General features: G+C 35.7%; 2 long non-coding RNA genes across 2 annotated transcripts; one reads left to right on the top strand and one right to left on the bottom strand.

Moving 5' to 3' along the window:
- The first annotated feature begins 941 nt into the window (after positions 1-941).
- On the top strand, positions 942-11,634 carry LOC147303939 (uncharacterized). The gene is made up of 3 exons (XR_015126981.1): positions 942-1,698; positions 10,352-10,446; positions 10,563-11,634. It is a non-coding gene; the product is annotated as an uncharacterized LOC147303939 (long non-coding RNA).
- Positions 10,565-12,946, bottom strand: LOC147303938 (uncharacterized). Its single transcript, XR_015126982.1, has 3 exons — positions 12,713-12,946; positions 11,945-12,033; positions 10,565-11,746 (listed from the first exon to the last, which is right to left on the bottom strand). It is a non-coding gene; the product is annotated as an uncharacterized LOC147303938 (long non-coding RNA).
- Between the last annotated feature and the right edge of the window lie 12,165 nt (positions 12,947-25,111).

Genomic DNA, 25,111 nt, shown 5'->3' with positions numbered 1-25,111 from the left:
TCATGAAAAAGTATTCACATCACAGTAATAACACAAATAAACCTTCATTCTGGCCAAAAAAGAGAGGTCAGAGACTTAGTGTTGTTCAAAAAAGATTATAATTTCATACAATGTCAATATTTTCCACTAATCCTATTTGCTGTTTGAGACATCATCCATATTCAGGTTAAGTAACTGAGATGTGAGTAAAAGAAAGCACAATCGGGTTCAAAGGCTTATGAGATAAATATGGATTGTTTTGAACTGCAAGAGATGCAAAGCTCCTCTGCTAGAGTCCAAATTAGTTCTCCTTTCAAGACAAAATGATGACAAAAAAACGAAGAAAAACATTATTTCTCCTTGCTCTTCATGCAAATGGAAGTATGAGTGCATGCTGTGCCGCAAGTGTTGGTTGTTTTTGCTGTTACTGCCTGGTGCTTTGTGTTGGTTTGGTGATGACCTATCTCAGTTCTTTGGTTTTTTATAGTATTTAAGTAAAAGTTGGAGCCTCAGGGGAGGATGCATCTGTCCGTGTCCCAGATAGATGGCTATGCTGGAAATATGAGGGGTTTTTTTGTAACCCTTGGTGACAGGTCACTGAGAGAGACATGTATTAGACTCATGCAGATGTGTTGTTGGCCAGGATTTCTGGCGGTGGGGGAAAACTTTTGTTCCTTGAATTATTTGCTTATGCACTGTTTTACCCTTCTATGTCACTGTTATGCTCCAAATTATTTGGAACATACTTGGCAATAAATGTTGATTCTGATTCTGGGTCAACTTTGTGCTTGTTGACTCACAGCAGTCTCAAAAGCCAAATGTATGTGCATGTTACAGGCTTATGATCACAATACTTTGCCCCAACAGAAGAACTCAGCATGGTTTAAACTGATCCAGTTCCATTCCATACATATCAAACTATCTGTAGACTGAGGAAGCTTATGTAGCCTGGTCTCAAATATCTATTTTAGACACTACAGGTTAAGAGGATATAAATATTGTCATGTAAAAACTTTATTGTAAATATTTCATATGTGTTTAAAAAACAAAAAAAGAGATCAAATGCATTAAAAACGTGTTTAAAATCACAATAAATAGAAGTCAATTATAATTTAAGTGTTCATGGAGTTAAAGTTACAAGAAACCCAAAGGTTTGTTATCTAATGTAAAACAAGGAAAACTTTGTATTTGCTTCAAGTTGTTTGACAACCCAAAATGAGCTTGTAAATCTTGTATTTGTTCTTATCCCATTGGTTGATGTAAACCTATTGTCCAATCAGACGTAAGGGAGGCGGGATCTAAGTGAGGCGAAGAAAAGAAAAACTAAGCTAGTGAGAGTCGGCAGCAGCACGTTACCGGAGGAGGTTGTGTACCAGAGCTAACGGGAGAATAGTCAAAACAATAGCCGTGGATGCAGAGTCAATTAATTGAAACTGTAATTTTTTTGTTTTCGCTTACAATTTTTTTTTTCGGTTTCAATCCATTTTTTTTTCGGTTTCAATCCATTTTTCAGTTTCAATCCATTTTTCGGTTTCAAACCATTTTTCAGTTTCAATCTGCTGGCACTGTTTTGGCGTCCGGGGGCGCGCTGGGGGGGTTTCCGGCCCGCATGTATTTGCATATATTATAGAGGCCACTAGTGCTGACCAAGCTGCCATCTTTCTCTCTTCCCGTCTTTCAATGGCTGCTTCAATTTCAGCTTGAACCTCCAAACCGCAAGTAAGTAATCATTTTTTGTCATCTTTTCTTGCTGTCCCACTGGGCTGGACATTAGTTTAGTTTTTTTAGCTACATCTGGTGAAGTTGTGGTAAAATGCTGGTATTAGCCTATTCGTCGTAGCAAGCTAGCCTGAAGCTAATATTTGCTAAATTTAGGGACACCCGTGTCTCTTCAGGAGTTGGAGGCTGGTGTTCTAGGAGCGGATCTCAGGATCTCAACAGGCAGTGTTGGGCAGTAACATAATACATGCACCGGCGTTACGTATTTAAAATACAAAATATGAGTAAATGTATCCGTTACAATTACTGTTCAATAGGTGATATTGAGAATACAGTTAGTTTGTTGAAATAAATGGATTACATGGCGGTATTTACCTGTTTCATATGTTAGGCTATGGTCTCTCTATTTTTTTGGTAATTCCACGCCGGTGGAAACTCAAACAAAACACGCAATAAGAGCCTCTAAAAATTATTATACAAAAATTATTTAATATGAAGGCAATAGCAGAGTGTTACAGGCATCGCCCTAAACAATGTAGCCTCATGGGCAGTGTAGTCCGTGCTGCAGGGAGAATGGACTGCCATACCCGTTATGTGTCTGTGAGCGAGCGAGGGAGGGAGAGAAAGGAGAAGTACAGCTGTCACGGAGCAGAAACGGGAGCTGGAAGCATGTAAATATAATAATAACCACTAAAGCCAAAAAGAGTGCCTGACGAGCCCAGCTGCAAGTAAGCTGTTAAGACTCGACTGTACACCGTGTTCTTGTTTTCCTCCGAAACAATAAGCAGCCTTTCAACGCCTCTCTCGGTCTCTCGCTAGCAAACTTGACCCAGACAACAAAGTAAAGCTAGTTTTCAGCTATGAGCCCGACACGAACCGGACGTATTAGCCACTTGTGTCAAGCCAGCCTCCAATTCGAGACTTGCAGTCAAGCCAGCCTCCAGTTGATTTTACGTTCCCTGTGTATTCAAAGAATTACGGGAATGGATGTGGAAACCGGATTTCAAAATAAAAGCCAACTTCGAGTGAATTAACAGATATGTTAAGAACATAATAACATATAATTTAGGCATTTTTTTTTTTTTTTTTTAGAAACTCTAATGTTACATCTACATGACACAGCCTTGTACCCTAATTGTGCCCTGTCAAGGCCATCTTATTTTGGATTTCAAAGTAAAAGCCCTGTGAATCTTCATTTTTGAACTACTCTTTCAATGAATTCATAATGCTCTTAAAAGCAAAAGTCGTATTTCCAAATACTATTTGAACTTTGTATCAACACTTTCCAACCGCAGTCTTTTTCACAGTAATACCATATCAAATAAATTCTTTCTGATTTTGCTTTTCATAGTAATGGCCCTTTGAAATTGCCGATATTTGACTTAATCTCCTAACGATTCAAAATGCTCTAAAATGAAAAATTCTTGTTTCCACAGGGTAATTCCACTTTAGATCAACAGTATACAGCCCCACAGTGATACCATATCAATATCAAGTCATTCTGATTTTGCTTTCAAAAATAAAAGCCTTTTCAAATTGTCCATAATTGACCTACCTTTCAGTGATTTCAAAATGCTCTAAAATGGAAAATTCCTGTTTCCACAGGGTAATTCCACTTTAGATCAACAGTATACAACCTCACGATGTTACCATATCAATATCAAGACATTCTGATTATGCCTTCCAAAATAAAAGACTTTTCAAATTGTCCATAGTTGACCTACCTTTCAGTGATTTCAAAATGCTCTAAAATGGAAAATTCCTGTTTCCACAGGGTAATTCCACTTTAGATCAACAGTATACAACCCCACGGTGATACCATATCAATATCAAGTCATTCTGATTTTGCTTTTCATAGTAATGGCCCTTTGAAATTGCCGATATTTGACTTAATCTTCTAACGATTCAAAATGCTCTAAAATGAAAAATTCTTGTTTCCACAGGGTAATTCCACTTTAGATCAACAGTATACAGCCCCACAGTGATACCATATCAATATCAAGTCATTCTGATTTTGCTTTCAAAAATAAAAGCCTTTTCAAATTGTCCATAATTGACCTAACTTTCAGTGATTTCAAAATGCTCTAAAATGGAAAATTCCTGTTTCCACAGTATAATTCCACTCTGTATTTACAGTATACAGCCCCACAGTGATACCATATCAATATCAAGTCATTCTGATTTTGCTTTCAAAAATAAAAGCCTTTTCAAATTGTCCATAATTGACCTAACTTTCAGTGATTTCAAAATGCTCTAAAATGAAAAATTCTTGTTTCCACAGGGTAATTCCACCTTAGATCAACAGTATACAACCCCACAGTGACACCATATCAATATCAAGTCATTCTGATTTTGCTTTCAAAAATAAAAGCCCTTTGAAATTGTCCACAATTGACCTAACTTTCAGTGATTTCAAAATGCTCTAAAATGGAAAATTCCTGTTTCCACAGGGTAATTCCACTTTAGATCAACAGTATACAGCCCCACAGTGATACCATATCAATATCAAGTCATTCTGATTTTGCTTTCAAAAATAAAAGCCTTTTCAAATTGTCCATAATTGACCTAACTTTCAGTGATTTCAAAATGCTCTAAAATGGAAAATTCCTGTTTCCACAGTATAATTCCACTCTGTATTTACAGTATACAGCCCCACAGTGATACCATATCAATATCAAGTCATTCTGATTTTGCTTTCAAAAATAAAAGCCTTTTCAAATTGTCCATAATTGACCTAACTTTCAGTGATTTCAAAATGCTCTAAAATGAAAAATTCTTGTTTCCACAGGGTAATTCCACCTTAGATCAACAGTATACAACCCCACAGTGACACCATATCAATATCAAGTCATTCTGATTTTGCTTTCAAAAATAAAAGCCCTTTGAAATTGTCCACAATTGACCTAACTTTCAGTGATTTCAAAATGCTCTAAAATGGAAAATTCCTGTTTCCACAGGGTAATTCCACTTTAGATCAACAGTATACAGCCCCACAGTGATACCATATCAATATCAAGTCATTCTGATTTTGCTTTCAAAAATAAAAGCCTTTTCAAATTGTCCATAATTGACCTAACTTTCAGTGATTTCAAAATGCTCTAAAATGAAAAATTCTTGTTTCCACAGGGTAATTCCACCTTAGATCAACAGTATACAACCTCACAGTGATACCATATCAATATCAAGTCATTCTGATTTTGCTTTCAAAAATAAAAGCCCTTTCAAATTGTCCACAATTGACCTAACTTTCTGTGATTTCAAAATGCTCTAAAATGAAAAATTCTTGTTTCCACAGGGTAATTCCACTTTAGATCAATAGTATACAACCTCACAGTGATACCATATCAATATCAAGTCATTCTGATTTTGCCTTCCAAAATAAATGCCCTTTCAAATTGAACATATACGGCCTACTTTTTTGACGATTTCAAAATGTTCTTAAACAGAATTTTGCTGTTTCCACAGGATAATTTCACTTTAGTTCAACAGTATACAACCTCACGATGTTACCATATCAATTTCAAGTCATTCTGATTTTGCTTTCAAAAATAAAAGCATGTCATGGTTGGTTTGCAAGCTGTTTTGTAATTTCTTTATTTAGAATGACATCTTTCCACAGACTTAAAATATAAACGTACTATCAATTACAACCTAGTGGCAATTTCAGCTTCCTTTTACATCATCTTTATGATTCAATTCTGTCATAATCAATTGAGTCTGATTTTGCTTTTCAAAATGAAAACCCAATATGTGTTGAAACAGCAATTTTCATTTTTAAAACATTCTGAAATAATTGAAAGAGTATATCACATATGGACAAATTCGACGGGCCATTAATTTGAAAGGCGAAATCAGACCAACATGAAATTTACATGGTTTTACTGTCGGGTTGGATACTGTTGATCTAAAGTGGAATTATCCTGTGGAAACAGCATCTTTCAATTTAAGAGCATTTTGAAATCGTTAAACGAGTAGGTCGTCTATGGGCAATTTGAAAATACTTTTATTTTGGAAGGCAAAATCAGAGTGACTTGATCTTAACATCGTATCTCTGTGGGGTTGTATACTGTTGATTTAAAGTGAAATTATTCTGTGGAAACAGCAATTTTCACTTTTAGAGCATTTTGAAATCTTTAAAAGAGTAGGTCGTATCTTGGCAATTTGAAAAGTCTTTTATTTTGGAAGGCATAATCAGAATGACTTGATATTGATATGGTATCACTGTGGGGCTGTATACTGTTGATCTAAGGTGGAATTACCCTGTGGAAACAGGAATTTTCCATTTTAGAGCATTTTGAAATTGTTCCAGGATCAAGTCAGATATGGGCATTTTGAAAATGCTTTTATTTTTGAAAGCAAAATCAGAATGACCTGATATTGATGTGGTAACATCGTCAGGTTGTATACTGTTGACCTAAAGTGAAATTATCCTGTGGAAACAGCAATTTTCACTTTTAGAGCATTTTGAAATCTTTAAAAGAGTAGGTCGTATCTTGGCAATTTGAAAAGTCTTTTATTTTGGAAGGCATAATCAGAATGACTTGATATTGATATGGTAACATCGTGAGGTTGTATACTGTTGACCTAAAGTGAAATTATCCTGTGGAAACAGCAAAATTCTTTTTAAGAACATTTTGAAATCGTTAAAAAAGTAGGTCGTATATGTTCAATTTGAAAGGGCATTTATTTTTGAAAGCAAAATCAGAATGACTTGATATTGATATGGTATCACCGTGGGGTTGTATACTGTTGATCTAAAGTGGAATTACCCTGTGGAAACAGGAATTTTCCATTTTAGAGCATTTTGAAATCACTGAAAGGTAGGTCAACTATGGACAATTTGAAAAGTCTTTTATTTTGGAAGGCATAATCAGAATGACTTGATATTGATATGGTGTCACTGTGGGGTTGTATACTGTTGATCTAAGGTGGAATTACCCTGTGGAAACAAGAATTTTTCATTTTAGAGCATTTTGAAATCACTGAAAGTTAGGTCAATTGTGGACAATTTGAAAGGGCTTTTATTTTTGAAAGCAAAATCAGAATGACTTGATATTGATATGGTATCACCGTGGGGTTGTATACTGTTGATCTGGAGTGGAATTACCCTGTGGAAACAGGAATTTTCCATTTTACAGCATTTTGAAATCACTGAAAGTTAGGTCAATTATGGACAATTTGAAAAGGCTTTTATTTTGGAAGGCATAATCAGAATGACTTGATATTGATATGGTATCACTGTGAGGTTGTATACTGTTGATCTAAAGTGGAATTACCCTGTGGAAACAGCAAAATTCTATTTAAGAGCATTTTGAAATCACTGAAAGTTAGGTCAATTATGGACAATTTGAAAAGGCTTTTATTTTTGAAAGCAAAATCAGAATGACTTGATATTGATATGGTACCACTGTGAGGTTGTATACTGTTGATCTAAAGTGGAATTACCCTGTGGAAACAGCAAAATTCTATTTAAGAGCATTTTGAAATCACAGAAAGTTAGGTCAATTATGGACAATTTGAAAAGGCTTTTATTTTTGAAAGCAAAATCAGAATGACTTGATATTGATATGGTATCACTGTGGGGTTGTATACTGTTGATCTAAAGTGGAATTACCCTGTGGAAACAGGAATTTTCCATTTTACAGCATTTTGAAATCACTGAAAGTTAGGTCAATTATGGACAATTTGAAAGGGCTTTTATTTTTGAAAGCAAAATCAGAATGACTTGATATTGATATGGTATCACTGTGGGGTTGTATACTGTTGATCTAAGGTGGAATTACCCTGTGGAAACAGGAATTTTCCATTTTAGAGCATTTTGAAATTGTTCCAGGATCAAGTCAGATATGGGCATTTTGAAAATGCTTTTATTTTTGAAAGCAAAATCAGAATGACCTGATATTGATGTGGTAACATCGTCAGGTTGTATACTGTTGACCTAAAGTGAAATTATCCTGTGGAAACAGCAATTTTCACTTTTAGAGCATTTTGAAATCTTTAAAAGAGTAGGTCGTATCTTGGCAATTTGAAAAGTCTTTTATTTTGGAAGGCATAATCAGAATGACTTGATATTGATATGGTAACATCGTGAGGTTGTATACTGTTGACCTAAAGTGAAATTATCCTGTGGAAACAGCAAAATTCTTTTTAAGAACATTTTGAAATCGTTAAAAAAGTAGGTCGTATATGTTCAATTTGAAAGGGCATTTATTTTTGAAAGCAAAATCAGAATGACTTGATATTGATATGGTATCACCGTGGGGTTGTATACTGTTGATCTAAAGTGGAATTACCCTGTGGAAACAAGAATTTTCCATTTTAGAGCATTTTGAAATCACTGAAAGGTAGGTCAATTATGGACAATTTGAAAAGGCTTTTATTTTTGAAAGCAAAATCAGAATGACTTGATATTGATATGATATCACTGTGAGGTTGTATACTATTGATCTAAAGTGGAATTACCCTGTGGAAACAAGAATTTTTCATTTTAGAGCATTTTGAAATCACAGAAAGTTAGGTCAATTGTGGACAATTTGAAAGGGCTTTTATTTTTGAAAGCAAAATCAGAATGACTTGATATTGATATGGTATCACTGTGAGGTTGTATACTGTTGATCTAATGTGGAATTACCCTGTGGAAACAAGAATTTTTCATTTTAGAGCATTTTGAATCGTTAGAAGATTAAGTCAAATATCGGCAATTTCAAAGGGCCATTACTATGAAAAGCAAAATCAGAATGACTTGATATTGATATGGTATCACCGTGGGGTTGTATACTGTTGATCTAAAGTGGAATTACCCTGTGGAAACAGGAATTTTCCATTTTAGAGCATTTTGAAATCACTGAAAGGTAGGTCAACTATGGACAATTTGAAAAGTCTTTTATTTTGGAAGGCATAATCAGAATGACTTGATATTGATATGGTGTCACTGTGGGGTTGTATACTGTTGATCTAAGGTGGAATTACCCTGTGGAAACAAGAATTTTTCATTTTAGAGCATTTTGAAATCACTGAAAGTTAGGTCAATTGTGGACAATTTGAAAGGGCTTTTATTTTTGAAAGCAAAATCAGAATGACTTGATATTGATATGGTATCACCGTGGGGTTGTATACTGTTGATCTGGAGTGGAATTACCCTGTGGAAACAGGAATTTTCCATTTTACAGCATTTTGAAATCACTGAAAGTTAGGTCAATTATGGACAATTTGAAAAGGCTTTTATTTTGGAAGGCATAATCAGAATGACTTGATATTGATATGGTATCACTGTGAGGTTGTATACTGTTGATCTAAAGTGGAATTACCCTGTGGAAACAGCAAAATTCTATTTAAGAGCATTTTGAAATCACTGAAAGTTAGGTCAATTATGGACAATTTGAAAAGGCTTTTATTTTTGAAAGCAAAATCAGAATGACTTGATATTGATATGGTACCACTGTGAGGTTGTATACTGTTGATCTAAAGTGGAATTACCCTGTGGAAACAGCAAAATTCTATTTAAGAGCATTTTGAAATCACAGAAAGTTAGGTCAATTATGGACAATTTGAAAAGGCTTTTATTTTTGAAAGCAAAATCAGAATGACTTGATATTGATATGGTATCACTGTGGGGTTGTATACTGTTGATCTAAAGTGGAATTACCCTGTGGAAACAGGAATTTTCCATTTTACAGCATTTTGAAATCACTGAAAGTTAGGTCAATTATGGACAATTTGAAAGGGCTTTTATTTTTGAAAGCAAAATCAGAATGACTTGATATTGATATGGTATCACTGTGGGGTTGTATACTGTTGATCTAAGGTGGAATTACCCTGTGGAAACAGGAATTTTCCATTTTAGAGCATTTTGAATCGTTAGAAGATTAAGTCAAATATCGGCAATTTCAAAGGGCCATTACTATGAAAAGCAAAATCAGAAAGAATTTATTTGATATGGTATTACTGTGAAAAAGACTGCGGTTGGAAAGTGTTGATACAAAGTTCAAATAGTATTTGGAAATACGACTTTTGCTTTTAAGAGCATTATGAATTCATTGAAAGAGTAGTTCAAAAATGAAGATTCACAGGGCTTTTACTTTGAAATCCAAAATAAGATGGCCTTGACAGGGCACAATTAGGGTACAAGGCTGTGTCATGTAGATGTAACATTAGAGTTTCTAAAAAAAAAAAAAAAATGCCTAAATTATATGTTATTATGTTCTTAACATATCTGTTAATTCACTCGAAGTTGGCTTTTATTTTGAAATCTGGTTTCCACATCCATTCCCGTAATACTTTGAAAACACAGGGAACGTAAAATCAACTGGAGGCTGGCTTGACTGCAAGTCTCGAATTGGAGGCTGGCTTGACACCAGTTATTAGCCAGAGGTCCCTTTACTACGGTTCGGAGCCGCTGACCTGTTTTATATACGCGCTGAATAGTTTTCTACACGAGATCGCTGCAGCCTTACCTAATGTCCACCTACTGTTACTCATTTATATTAAGATTTTAACATCTAGTTGGTGTTGGTATGGCGAGTAGCCTTCAGTAATAGTAATAAATCACACAGCAATAGCACATTCATGTAGTTGTAAAGTATTCAGAATACATTACTTCTATAATCTTTGGTGGAATACATTTTAAAATTAACCTTCCCAACACTGTCAACAGGTTAGCACCTCATACCACAGTGCATCAAAGCAGTCTCATGAGCGCTGGGAAGGAGGAGCCCAGAGCCCAAAACAGACAGTGCAGGAGATGACAAGGTTAGTAATTGTATGGTGAAAATTATACTTTATCTTGATTGGCAAAAGAAAAGTAAATACAAAATCTGCTTCTCACACATAGGGCATTTCCAAAACTTCAATTTCTTTCATTACAGCTGTCCTGTGCCAGAAGTTCTGTTGACCCACAGTGAGAGGCATCATTTCAGAAACACCAGGAAGACTGAAACTCATCGCCGGGATCAAGCAGGGCTCGTGATCTTCACCAGCAGCTCCCTCACAAGAAGGATAAACCCAGCATTTCATGAACACTGATGGAGACCTTTGCTTTGTGTAATGTTAGAAGTACTCAGATAATCCTCAGAGGGTCTGGACTTTTAATAGAATAGAATTCAACTTTGTTGTCATTGCACATGCACAGGTACAGGGCAACGAAATGCAGTTTGCATCCATCCAGAAGTGCTTTAGCCATGATATAGATATATTACAATATATATTAGCAATAATATAGATATGTAAGTATATTACAGAAATGGGTATATTATGGTATGTTACAATATACACGGTATGAAGTATGTTGTGAATATTCTATAACTATAAGTATGTACAGGCTGTAGTGAGTACAAACTATGTACAGGCTATGAACAGGATATAAATATGAAAAACTACAGAAATCTGAGATATACAGTTATACAGAAATGTGAACTATGCAAATTATAAACAGTTGTAGGATTAAAAATCATATGTACAGAATGATTATTTACACAGAACTATACAGTAGTGCAGTTAAGTAATAGCTATAAGCTATAGTAATAGCTTTAAGTCCTGTAGAAAGTTAAATATATGTTGTGCTCACTGGTTACTCTGGTATGAATGACTCTGAATTACTTTATGATAAATAACACACTATTGTCAAAAAACAGTGAAAGAATTCCAGATCACAAGTTTTTAGTTCAAATACAAGTAACAACCTTTGACTTTTAATCAGGTTTTATTTAATTGTGTCAGAAAACATCACGTGCTCTTCATGTAGCTGAGTACATTCAGTGTTTAAAACAGAAGTTGTGCAGGTCTGAGATCAGCAGTTTTCTGAAACACCAAACTGAGGTACTGTTAATGCTGATGTATAGTGACACAGTTACAGGGGTGATTAATCCTTTTGACTTTTTGTCTTTAAATTTATCAATAAAACAGCTGCAGCTTTCACTGACAGCACATGTGGTACTTTAACCTTTGTACTGTTTTCTTCAGTTAATTTTGGAGTTACTACAAAGATTGAAGATATAGGATGATCTGTCTGCTGTCACTGGGTGGTGCTGAGGTCTGAATCTGAGGACGGCTCCTGTAATCACAAACAGAACAGAATCATCACAAACTGAAATATAAAGTTTATCTCTCAAATCTGAAATAGAGCAGATCCTTCTCCGTCCTCACACACTCGGGATCTGAAGTTGTTCAGTCCTACAGTTCTGCCGACAGCTGTTTATTTTTTTATTTGTTTTAAAGGCCTTACTAACACTTTTTCTAATATCATGTTTACCTTTGAGTTGTTGATGCTTTATAAATGGACATCTGCAAAGATGAGATGATGGAGCAGGTTTCAGTCGAGGTTCAGTCTGCTGCTGCATCCTGGTCACAACATACAGAGGTGTTATCAGCTCAGTATTGAACAAGAAATATTAATGTTTCAAATTATTTGTCCTAAAGGATGCAAGCTGTACAGAGTACTGAACATGTGACTTTGTGAACATAATTCATTAAAAATAATTTGGACAGTTTTTTAACCTGAATATTTGTAACAAACTCAGTAACAAAAAAAAAAAAGCTAAAAAAAATAATCAGGGGAAAAATGTAACATTTTAAGTTAAGCTGACAAGCGGAAGTAGTTGGTTTCAGTACATAAGTATCGGGCTTTGCTATTTAATCCGTAGCTATTGACTAATGAGGGGAATTTAAAAGTTGGCTTTAATGTCCTTCCACATGTGGAAAGCGACAGAAAACATGCTGCTGTTTGCACATATTTAATAATCAGCTCTGCACAGGAGCAGAAGCAGAGTCCAGCCCGTTGCTCTTACAGTATAATACTCATAATAAAAGTACAGTAACCGTGGTTAGTCACTGAGCAGCCTGGTGCGTTTCTCTTGATTTCTTTAGTCAGGGTAAATCCATTCACCTGCACGGGGTAGCTAAACGAACTTTACAAAACATGTTTCCCCGACAGCCGAGTGCTCATCTTAGCTAGCTAGGTCCTTAGGTAGCTAGCTAAGGACCTAAATTACGGATTAGCTTACAAACACATTTAACTTACCAAAAATAATGCGGTGGGGCCTCAGATCCTCCTGTCCGGTAGTCCAATTTACTGAAGAACACCTCAGGCTGTCACTTTGAAATAGTCGGTAATGTAAACGCTGGACCTCTCGGCATCTGCCATTCCCGAACAGACACGTGCGAGTTTGTCCGTGACCGCAGCCGCGTCGTCAGTGTTTTCTCCAGTCATTGGTCAGCATTATAATATATGCAAATACATGCGGGTCGGAATCCCCGCCCCCCAGCGCACCCCCGTACGCCAAAACAGTGCCAGCAGAGTGAAACTGAAAAATGGTTTGAAACCGAAAAGTGGATTGAAACCGAAAAAAAAAAAAAAATTGTAAGCGAAAACAAAAAAATTACAGTTTCAATTAATTGTTTTTCACTATCAATTTTTTTTTCGGTTTCAATACAAGATTTTTCAGTACATTTATTTCAGTTACAATATTTTTTTTCGGTTTCAATCCATTTTTCGGTTTCGTTTCAAGGTGGCATCGTTCTGATTCCATAGCCCCTCAGCTTGTCCTCGCACTTAGCCCAAAGGATTTGTGAGTAGCCACGAGCACGTGTGTTTTGTTTTCTGCTTGTTTATCAAGCGAAGCGGCCATTTGTGTGTTTTTTCTGGCCCAACGAGCCCGAGCAACGATCAGGCCTGCAACGGTTTCAGTAAAGGAGCTCTAAAAGGTTACAAATTTGAACTGAACTTGAAAGGGGAATATCTTGGATAAATGTGTTGTTTCTAAACATTGACTGTGAATTGTGAAGAGGGAAAAACCATCCAATTGAATTGTAAGGAAACACTTCAGAACTTGGAATATTGTTTTTTTTATTTAAATCATACTTTGGTTTGACTAAATCTTACATTTTGAATTTAAAGTTTTGTGTTGTGTCATATTTATGATTTGCAGAGTTTATAAGTGATAAGGGTTATTAAAAAGGTAAAAGAGAGGTTTAGCATGTTAGATAAATTCATTATTCTTAGTGAAGATTAAACAGAACTCCTTATTTTCACTAAGTGGAGGCACCGCCAACATTAAGATTTATAAGTACAAAGGTTAAAACTGGTTAGCTATCGTTTCTCCTGTTTACCAATAAAATAAGTAACGTACCCAGGGCCCCACTCAGAGTACTATCACCATCTTAACCGAGGGTTAATCCAGAGCTACTTGAGTTGGGTGCTACACTTATTATAGGTGCTCGGAAACTAATCAGCAGTAGGTTTCTTTGCTTTGGCGTCCTTGAATCTGTCCTGCAGCAGATCTGTAAATTAGGCTCATTGTGGTACTGGAAACAAATATCCATTCTGTTCTCCCAAGAAGCTATCTTTTTGAGCATGTAGCAACAATCTCAAGGACATCACCATATAGAGATAACCTGCATTTGAAAGAGCAACAGGCAAAGGACAAGAAGTTACCTAGCAACAGCCATGGTGAAAGTTAGAATCAAAGTGCAGCTAATGACAACTGGAAAGCACTTTATCAACAGCTTGGGAGTGGATAGAGTCACAGAGTTTGCCAGATGGGTCCCCGTTTTGTTTTTTGTTTTTTCCTTTTTCTTTTTTTTTAGACCCAATAATTCAGTAAAAGAAAAAAAAAAAGGTTTTGTAGTTATCTTTTGCATAGTATAAGTTGTACAGTATAGGTATCAGGCCAGTGAACATATTACATGTATTTGGTAAGACACTACTGACGCACAAAGTTCCACTGATTCATATTCCATACCTGCATGGTTTTTCTCAATTTGACCTAGGTCTATGAACCAATAATAATAATTGTCCATAACAAATTTTGAACGATGAATTTGGAAAGCATAAATAGCCTGTTTGGCTTATTAATCCTTAATGAATGTTTCAGAAAGCAAGGAGGGAGTATGTTTAGATTTTACAACACACATTTTTTGGAGAAAAACATTTATAATCACACAAGATTGTGTTCTTTTTTATGTAACACATGAACACAAAACAGTCATAAATGATTTAAACATATTTCACTGAGGCACCAGCATTCTGTAGCTCTTTCTCATAAGAAATCCCCATAGCTACCATTGAAATTTAGCAACATTAACTCACTATTAATTAACAATTAGAACACTTGTTTATTCCAAACAAGTCTGGTCATTCAAAACAGTGGTAGGAAACCTTGTGTGTGTTCCAGACATGTTTGTTACAGTGCTTTGTTCTATATACTTCAAGGACTTTCCCTACCTCACATACATGGCCCATTTAGCATCACCAATTAACCTAACATGTATGTCTTGGGACTGTGGGAGGATGCCCACTCCAGATTTTATGGAAACCTCACACAGAAAGGTTCCAGTCAGGATTTGGCCTGGCCAGGTTTGGAGCCTTTTTTATTGTGAGGAAACAATGTTAACTACCCCACTACTGTGCCACTCTATTTCAGATCTTGTTTCGATGTCATGGCACCATCTCTCAAGACATTCTCTGACCTCTGCATAACCTCTGTTCTTTATGAGCACCATATTTGATCACTACTTTGCTGTTTTACTTTTTCACAGTTCAAAGATTCCCCCATGATCTTTCAAAGACCAGCAAATGTCTCTCTGCGGGAACCTGGGCAAATGTGACAGAAACCCAGACAGTGCTCATAACAATGTCAAAGTTCCCATTGACCTCTATCACACCACCATAATAAAAGCACATGGAGACAGCATGTACAGTTTCACAGTTTTAGGATTCCCTAAAACCACGATTGTCTTTGATTTGATTCACACTGGTGGAAACCAAAATTTATCTAAAAAAAATACAGATCGAATTTGACCCAGAACAGCTTCAAGGTACAAACATTTGTAGCTCTTGTAGTTGAACTCCATAAATTGCTACAATATTTAAGTTTTTGTTTATTTCTGGTCACTTTAGGCAAAGTCAAAATTATTCTAAAAGAATTAAATTGAGGTATTTACGTTAATGAAGCGATGCTTTGAAATCTACCTCCATTCGCACAGATTGCATTTTATTCCATGTTTTGTATTCTTGGAAAACGCATCATCATTTGAAGGATGGCAGGCTTGAAATTGTTCTTCATTAAGAATGCTGTGTTTGAGTGTCTGAGTCAGGGACTTATGAGAGTTATCTGGAGACAGAGAGAGAGAAGAGAAAAAGTGGTGAAGTAACATTGTGATAGACATAAAAGGAACAGCCAGGCAAAAGAAAAATAGAGTCAGTGAGAGACCATAAAAAAGTGTGATGTAGTGTTGGGTTGTCTGCTCATGTGCTGTCATGATGGAGACAAAGGTCCCTTTTCACAGCAGGTATTAATATGTATCTTAGATAATTTGAAGTAGACATGAGGACACCTTTAAGTATGTCAGTTCCCAATAGTTATTTCAGGTACGCCAGTCCAGCCGTAAGCACAAAAGCCTCACTCACATGCTTCTCGAACCTTATGTTTGTGCGGGGTAGCCGGTCAAGCAAGGGTGATGAGCTAAAACAGCTTTTTTCAGACACTACATAAACTACACTCGGCTGCACTGAATCCGAGTGTAAGATAGAGAATGTTTCATTTGAGCACTGCAACTTTCCTTTTCTGCTTTTATGTTTTTTACCTTGGTATTTTTCCTCATTATGATGTAACAAACAACTTGGCAAATGCTTGGCAGTAAAGGGCAACTATAATTCCGTTGTTTCAACATTGTTCGTCATTAGGCTGTGTCTCTCTGTGCATCTTAGGTGAGCACTTGGTGAATCTGATCTAATGTCCCTGCTTTTTCTGTATGTAAACAAATGCTTTCTTAAACAAATTTCTATTTGTGCTGTTTCTGAATGGAAATGAAATAAAAAACAAAATATCTGGGTAGCACTTTCTATTACAGCTCAGTAATAAAGGGGTAATGGGAGGGTAACAAGGGAAACAAGAGCGTAATAATGTGGTAATTTCTAAGTTATTACCATGCAATTACCAATTTTCAGCAGAATCAAAATTATGTATCTTTATTAATCTGTGCTTTTTTAATATACTATTATCTTTGCAACTATTCACTTGCTGTCAAAGGGACTTTTAATGAACTCAGAAAAAACTGTTAGGTAGGAATGACAGGTTCAACCAGAGAATAGAAGGAAAAGCACTACCTTGCTGTTTTGGTGTTGTAGATGTCTTGGCTGGACCCAGATGGTAGAACTATGTTGGTGCATGGTTGCCTGACACCTTATCACACAGGACTAAATCCTAATATGAATGACACACTGTTCGAATTTCTCTAGCCTTACATATCTCACAACATTTAAACCAGACATTGAGGTTTTATTTCTATTTTTCTTTTGGAAGACTAAATACAACAACAGAAAATAATTTCCCATTATGTAAAATTGGGAGAATTGTCCCATGGGCAGAAAATGTACATTGATTAATTAATATTTTTTTTAGTTTTTAGGGGTTTTTTGTTTGTTTGTTTGTTTGTTTTTTGTATGTTCTGCAAATGTTTTGAGCCTAACACTTAGGAAAATAGCCTGAAGTCTCCTAAACAACCTTTTTTGTAATTTCTTTAAGTAGTCTTCAAGAAAGTTGTCCAGGCTCCTTGAAGGACATTCAAAGCTCTTTATTAGATATTGGCTGTCTTTTGTTCCATTTTCTGTCAATTCACCACTGAATTGGCATCCATTTTTTTTTTTTTTTTTTTTTTGTTTTATCACATAATTTCATTAATTTTGACAAGCTCCCCAACATCACTGGCTGAAATGGAACCCTAAACATGATATATCCTCCACAGTGTTTTGGAGATGCTGTAGACACTCAGTTTTCAAACTCTCTTGAATTCCTCTGTATATATTGATGATTTGAAACAAAAATTCATATTTAAATTCATCACTGCTGAAGACCTGCCCTTGAGTTTCATTACAGTTCCTGTGGAAGTTAAACCTCAGGGTTTTCTCTCAGTTTCCCATTCTTAAGAATGTCTTCGTGCAATAACTTCCAAATTAACACATTAATGACATTGCATTTTTCATTAACACAGTAATGCAATGAGTTAGTGTATCAAATGTTCACATCACATTTAAATTTGTTACTTGCATGACAAACGTTCTTCATTTATTTGCACATTAGGTGGATGGAGCAAAAAAAAAAAAAAAACTTCAGTTTTTGAGGATTGGGGATCTGGGCTTTTATTCTATTTCCACAAAAGATCCTAAGTCTGATGATAACATGCAAACTGGATCCAGGACAGAAATAACTGCATACTATTATTATAACAAGCATCTGCGCAGACAGCATGCTAATGCAAATCTAGCTAAAAACCCAGAGTCATGTTGAGAAATGAAAGCTGAGTACATGCAGACCCCAGCTCAGCAGCCAGAGCCTAATTTTCAAAAGGTAACAAAAAAAAAAAAGATGGCCAATCGGGCTTGTAACATTTCTACCTGTTGACAATTATATGGCAGACTTGCTACAGTTGTCAATTTAAAGACACTTTGGACATATTTAAACAGTAAAAGCTGAGATTAGTGTGTGAGTGAGTGAGATTTTTCAGATTTGCTTCCCTGTTTCTTGTCTTAATCTTGTAAGACATCGTTTACAGTCCATTTTCTTGAAACTTTGAAGTCACCACCTGCCAGTGTTGTGCTACAGCCAAAGACTAAGAACAATAATCACATGCATAATAATTTAAGTTCAATTTTAGATATGTGCATTTTAAAACTGTCTGTTCGTGACGACACTCCTGGGAACCAGGTTGAGAGGCCCTAAGCCACTCTTCTATAGTGTTTGCAAATACCTTAAATAGCAAGGTCAAAGTCAAAAGAAGCTAAAGAGGAAACTGACCAGATAAAAATCTATCACTGATATGTTATCCTGTAGTTCAGTACATATTATTTAGCAAAGGAGATCTCAAGGCACGAGACAGAGGTCTAAAGTTTCAATGAGTACGACAATCGCATGGGCAAGGTGACCTAGTGGTTTGAGATACCATCCAATTACTTAAAGGTCACAGGTGTGATCACAGAAAAAGCCACTGTCTGTCTATCAGCAACCATGTATCATGTCAAATGGTCCTTGAGGTAGACACTGAATATCAGGCTCCTTACTCAGTTCAAGTTCATCAGTGGTAAACATGACAGTATACTCTGTCAAAATTAAAATCAGGGACAACTTTTATTATAGAAGTAAAAAGGTCAAGAACATACAAAATACAGGTTTAATCTAAAAGTGTGAACTAATCCATTTGGAATTATTGCCATTTCTGAAACATGGATCAATGCGGAGAAAGGAATGGACTTTGGACTGGAGGGATATGAAGTGAATTTTGTAAATAGAAGGAACAAGAGTGGAGGGGGAGTAGCTGTGTATGTGGATAAAAACCTAAACTACAAGGTGGTAGAAAGTATGACAACTGTAATTGATAATTTACTAGAATGTATAACAATTGAAATTTATAAGGAAAAAGAAAAAAATGTAATAATTAGCTGTATATATAGAACACCTGGCTCTAGTATTCAAGTATTTAATGACTTCATAGAGGAAATATTCTCTAAAACAAATCAAAAAGTTATGTTTATCTGTGATGATTTTAATATTGACCTGTTGAATCCAAAAAAGCATAAAATGAGCGACGAATTCCTAAACACTATGTACAGTTTGAGTTTACATCCTAAAATAACCAGGCCTAGCAGAATTACACCACATTGTGCCACCTTACTTGACAATATTTTCACTAACAATATGGAAAACAACATTGTGAGCGGATTATTAATTAATGACATCAGTGATCACCTACCAGTTTTTGCAGTTTATGACACTAATTATAAGAAAAATCAGCATGAAGAACAACTGAGATACAGACGTGTAAGGACGGAAGAAACTATGACTGCATTTAAGAACGATCTATTAAATCAGGACTGGGACAATGTGTACAAAGAAGCTGATATTGATATTGCATATGGCATATTTTTAAGAATATTCATGGAGTTGTACGATAAAAACTGTCCAACAATAAAATACAACAGAAAGCACAAATATTCAGATAGACCATGGCTCACTAAGGGTTTACAAAATGCATGTAAAAAGAAAAATACACTCTATAGGGAATACCTAAAACAAAGAACAAAAGATGCTGAAAATAAATATAAAAAATACAAAAATAAGTTGACCAATATTATACGTGTATGTAGAAAGGAGTATTATAGTAAAATATTGAACAACAATAAACATAATATGAAAGGAATATGGGATGTTTTAAACGGTATCATTAAAAATAATTCTGGACAACAAAGTTATCCACAATACTTTTTCGATAATGGCAATATTATGGAAAACACTGCTGATAAGGTCAACAGCTTTAATCATTATTTTGTAAATATTGGACCAAAACTGGCAGAACAAATTCCTGAGTCACTGCCATCAGTAGACTGTAGTGAAAACCTGATTGATAGGAACCCTAACTCAATGTTCCTCACATCAGTGGAGGAAAAAGAAATAATTGACATTGTACACATGTGTAAATATAAAACATCTACTGATTGTAATGATATTGACATGAAAATCGTCAAGAAGGTCATTGAAGGAATTGTAGGACCTCTAACATATATTTGCAACTTATCATTTCAGACGGGAAAAGTGCCAAACAAAATGAAAATAGCTAAAGTTGTGCCGCTGTATAAAACCGGGGATAGACGCCACTTCACAAATTACAGGCCTGTTTCTTTACTACCACAATTCTCCAAAATCCTAGAAAACCTGTTTAATAAACGATTAGACAAATTCTTAGATAAATATAAATTACTCTCTGACAGTCAATATGGATTCAGATCAAAAAGATCAACATCTCTGGCATTAATCGAATCAATTGAGGAGATTACGAATGCTATTGATCAGAAACAGTATGCAGCTGGAGTATTTCTGGATCTCAAGAAAGCATTCGACACAATCAATCATGACATATTAATTAATAAACTGGAACGGTATGGGATTAGGGGGGTTGTACTGCAATGGGTGAAAAATTATTTAAGTGACCGGAAACAATTTGTGAAGCTGGGTGTCCATTCCTCATCATGCTTGGACATTGCTTGTGGTGTTCCACAAGGCTCTGTACTGGGTCCAAAATTATTTATTATTTATATAAATGATATTTGTAAGGCATCTGATATATTAAAATTAGTATTATTTGCAGATGACACAAATATTTTTTGTTCTGGGGGAATCTAAAGGAGCTGCTGGATACAATTACTTCAGAAATGTGCAAAATTAAAAAATGGTTTAACAGGAACAAACTATCGCTAAATCTAAGTAAAACTAAAATTATCTTATTTGGGAATTCCCTTAGAAATGCACAAGTGCAGATTCATGTAGATGGTGTGGAAATTGAAAGAGTACTTGAACATAAGTTTCTTGGTGTGATTATAGATGATAAATTAAACTGGAAGTCTCATATAAATCATATACATAACAAAATTTCAAGAAGTGTCTCAATCTTGAGTAAAGTAAAACACATTCTGGACCACAAATCACTCCACATTCTCTATTGTTCCCTGATTGCACCGTATTTGAATTACTGTGCAGAGGTTTGGGGCAATACTTACAAATGTTCGCTATCATCAATCTTTATATTACAAAAAAGGGCCATAAGGATAATCCATAAAACTGGTTACAGAGATCATACAAATCCACTATTCTTAAAATCAAAAATTCTAAAATTCACAGATCTGGTTCATTTTCTCACAGCACAAATTATATATAAAGCAATAAATAACCTGCTTCCTGACAATATTCTAAAAATGTTTTCTAAAAGGGAACGGGGATACAATTTGAGGGGGGAATTAAATTTAAAACATCCTCGTATCCGTACAACATTAAAAAGTTTTTGCATCTCTGTGTGTGGAGTGAAGCTGTGGAACAGACTAAGTAAAGATATGAAGCAATGTCCAAGCATGGCGCAGTTTAAAAAGCGGTTTAAGGATATGGTTTTTACAGGGTACAGGGAAAAGGTAGAGATTTGATAGGGTATTCTTGTCTAATATTTTCATGTGTGTGCGCACGCACGGGTTTGTTGGTATGGGTATATATATATATATATACATATATATATTAGGGGTGCAACGATACACAAAATTCACGGTTCGGTTCGGTTCGGTTCGATACTTTGGTGTCACGGTTCGATATTTTTTCGATACAAAAAATGTTCATGCATTTTTAATTTGTCATTTATTAAAATTATAAATATATATTTTAACTCAAAAGTACAGTTTTTAAATTTAACCCTAACCCTTGTGCGTGTTTTTTATTTTGACAGCGAATGCGCACCTGCGGACCACTTATGTGCAGCCCTGGTTATTTAGCTCATCATATCGCAGCCACAGAAATTCTTTTGTCCATGAAACCATAAAGCTGCACTTTCTTTTTGCCTTATAGTCTGATTTGTCATAACTTCTCCGTTTTGTGGTAAGCTTTTCTTTGGCTGTCACTTCTTCACCCTGACCTGTCTTATTTGGCTCAGCAGAACTGAAATGCTTTTACACGCTCACTCACATAAGCTCAGCGATTCTCTGCGCGATCAACCTCTCACATGTGTAAGCTGCGGGAGATTTCACTTGTCATGTTTGCATAGTAAGCTAACGATTAATAAGACGATGTCAGAGGAATTGGTGCACAAATTATCATCACTCACAGATCAGTGCTGTCGCTCTCTATACACAGTTCGCACGATTGCAAAGTGAAAGCAAAAAAACAAGCGCAAATTCAAACGTGACTTCAATATGTCACATATTGACAGTGGCTCACCGATGCCAATGACATAATTACCCAGCTACATTTCTGAAAGAATGCAAAAGCATTGACATATATTTTTCCTACAATAGCCCGACGGGCAGGGAAGAGAAAGATTTTGGTAGCCCGACTGAAAAAAATCGCTAGCTCCAGGACGTCGGGCAAGCGATATTGCAAGCCCTGTATCTGATTGAGGAATCACTCATCTTTGGAAAAGAGAGTTTATTACAGAGAAATGGCTCTTTCCAAAATAAAAGCTATACTATCCGCTTCTTCTGGGCTATATTCTCAGCAGCATAAGGAGAATCATGTGCTAACAGCTGTCTAAATGACTCGGCTAAAGTTAGTAGCATGCTTGCTTTTTTTTGTCTGCTTCCACTTGTCTTTGCACTACGATGATGTCGGCGTAAATGTGCAGTCATATTCGTTGTGTTCCCACTAGTGCTTTCAGGTTAATCTCGTTGAAATGACCTTAACGCCACAACACGGCAAATCTCCGTTAACGAGCTACCGCCGATCGCTCCATGCATGGGGCTAGACGGCCAACACGTTAACGAGCTAACTGCGCTAACACACTAGTTCACACCAATGTAATTGAGCATTGCATGGCACATCCAACATACTGTTTTACTTTAGTCCATGACTCGCTTACCTTCAGGGTCATACGTCACATGAAAACCAAAATAATTCCAAACGCCAGATCTGAATGAGGTTCAATTTGCCTGTTGCAAGTAGAGCTTAACTTCTGTCTCGCTAGCTTGCCCTGCGCTCTTCCTTCTGACTATGCTGTCTGTGTTGAGCGCTCAGTGGATCTGCGCTCGACAGTGCAGCCTAGGCGGAGTAGTCGAACACAGATTCACTGAGCGCTCAACACAGACAGCATCGTCAGAAGGAAAATTGATAAAATAAATTACAAATGTTGTATTGTTCGATACATATGCGTACCGAACCGAAAGCACTGTATCGAACGGTTCAATATCGATACGAATATCGTTGCACCCCTAATATATATATATATATATATATATATATATATATATATATATATATATATAAAAAATTGTAGGCTGTGTATCCTTGAGGTGTTAATGGGGTTATTGAAAATGTGTATATGTGCGTATGTGTGTATATACGTATGTATGGATAGATAGAAACGTATATGTGTATATATTTAAAAAAAAAAAAATAAATTACACATAACATATAATGTAATTGCAAGGAGGTATTTCTGTAGTCTATTGATACTAGATAGTGGAAAAGGGGTGGGATTAAATAAGCTTATGCTTCTTCCTGCTCCTTTTTGAACATGGACGTTATTTGGAGTTGTGGTTGCTCGTTTTCCTTTTGTTTGCTTTGTTCATTTGTCTCTTTTAATTCTATTTTTTTTTTTATACTTTTTCAACATGTTCAAAATAAAGATTCAATCAATCAATCAAAAAGTGTGAACATATTCAATCCTGAATATGTCAAAAAAGAGGTAACCCTTAGGTGAGGCTATAAGGATTTACTAGTTCACTTTCTTTTCCCTCTTTAAACTTTGTGCTTGCTCACATATCTATGCCGAGAGATGCTTCTTATTTAAAATGTGTCTGTGTTAAATGCAGCCTCCTATAGTAATCAAATATGGCTAAATGTGCAAGAAAGAGTGTTTGATGTCTCACTACAGAACTAGAGGGCATGCTAATGTTAAGGACACATATTAGATATCCTAACTGGCAAGCACAGCAGTAATGTGTTGCACAGCAAGAACCACTTTTACGGCTTATTTAATAATGAAAACTTCTCAGTTATAGTTAGGATAATTTAGTCAAATCAGAGAAATCATATTTTAACCATCATAGTAGCAAGACAAAATTTATTGGGGTCTGAGAATATAGAAATAAGAGCAAATTATCTGTATCATTACATCGGGTGCTTTCTTTTCCTTAAACGTGGCGCAATAAATATGATAAAGTGTAGACACTGATAAACAGCAGGCTTTCTACTAGTCATTTGAATGCAGAACTGGTACACATCTAAATTTGAACTGCTTTACATTTAGAGTGCCACTGTTAATTAAAGGAAATGATTGGCTTTACTATTATCTAATTTTTCTATCTACACAACAGTCTCCATCTTTTTTTCTCTAGGTCAGAAATCAAAGAACTTCATTTGAAAATGAAAGCTTGTAGAATATCTAAAAAGCAAATAATAGCTTAATGTCTGGATTGTTGAAATTCCCTTATACTAACTACAAGGCACCAAATTTGGATTTCTTTTTTACAAAGAGAAACTAATGCACATTTTATGCCAAACTGCCATCATTGCCCCAGTGATGCCAGCAACTCTTTTGTCCTAAAATATTTTAATCAATTACAACTAGTTCAGAATTCTGTATCTGCAATGCTTACTTGAACTGGCTGCCTCTCAGTCCCCATATATATCTTAGAATCATTGTACAAAATAATTGTTTTGGAATGTAAAGTGCGACTTTTACTTTGAAGCTGAACAATCTCCATTTCCACATCACACTGTCAGTTTGACCACCGCTTGGAAAGTAGTTTGCAAATGTTTGCAGTCAAGTCAGTGTCTTCATTGAAAACTAGTTTTGATGTCAGCAAGGCTTTTGGTGCAGCAGCAAATACCTCTTTATGACCATTTTCACACTAGAGACTGCCAGCAACCTCCAGCAACCACTTGCCAACTGGTTG

The sequence above is a fragment of the Aulonocara sp. 'chitande type north' Nkhata Bay genome, linkage group LG22 (genome assembly GCF_057382095.1).
Source record: "Aulonocara sp. 'chitande type north' Nkhata Bay isolate Kocher_YH1m ecotype deep benthic linkage group LG22, A_spYH_male_GT1.1, whole genome shotgun sequence".
NCBI classification, from domain to species: Eukaryota; Metazoa; Chordata; class Actinopteri; order Cichliformes; family Cichlidae; genus Aulonocara; species Aulonocara sp. 'chitande type north' Nkhata Bay.
Note: the sequence above shows the minus strand (reverse complement) of the source record. Positions and strands in the feature narration are given on the sequence as shown.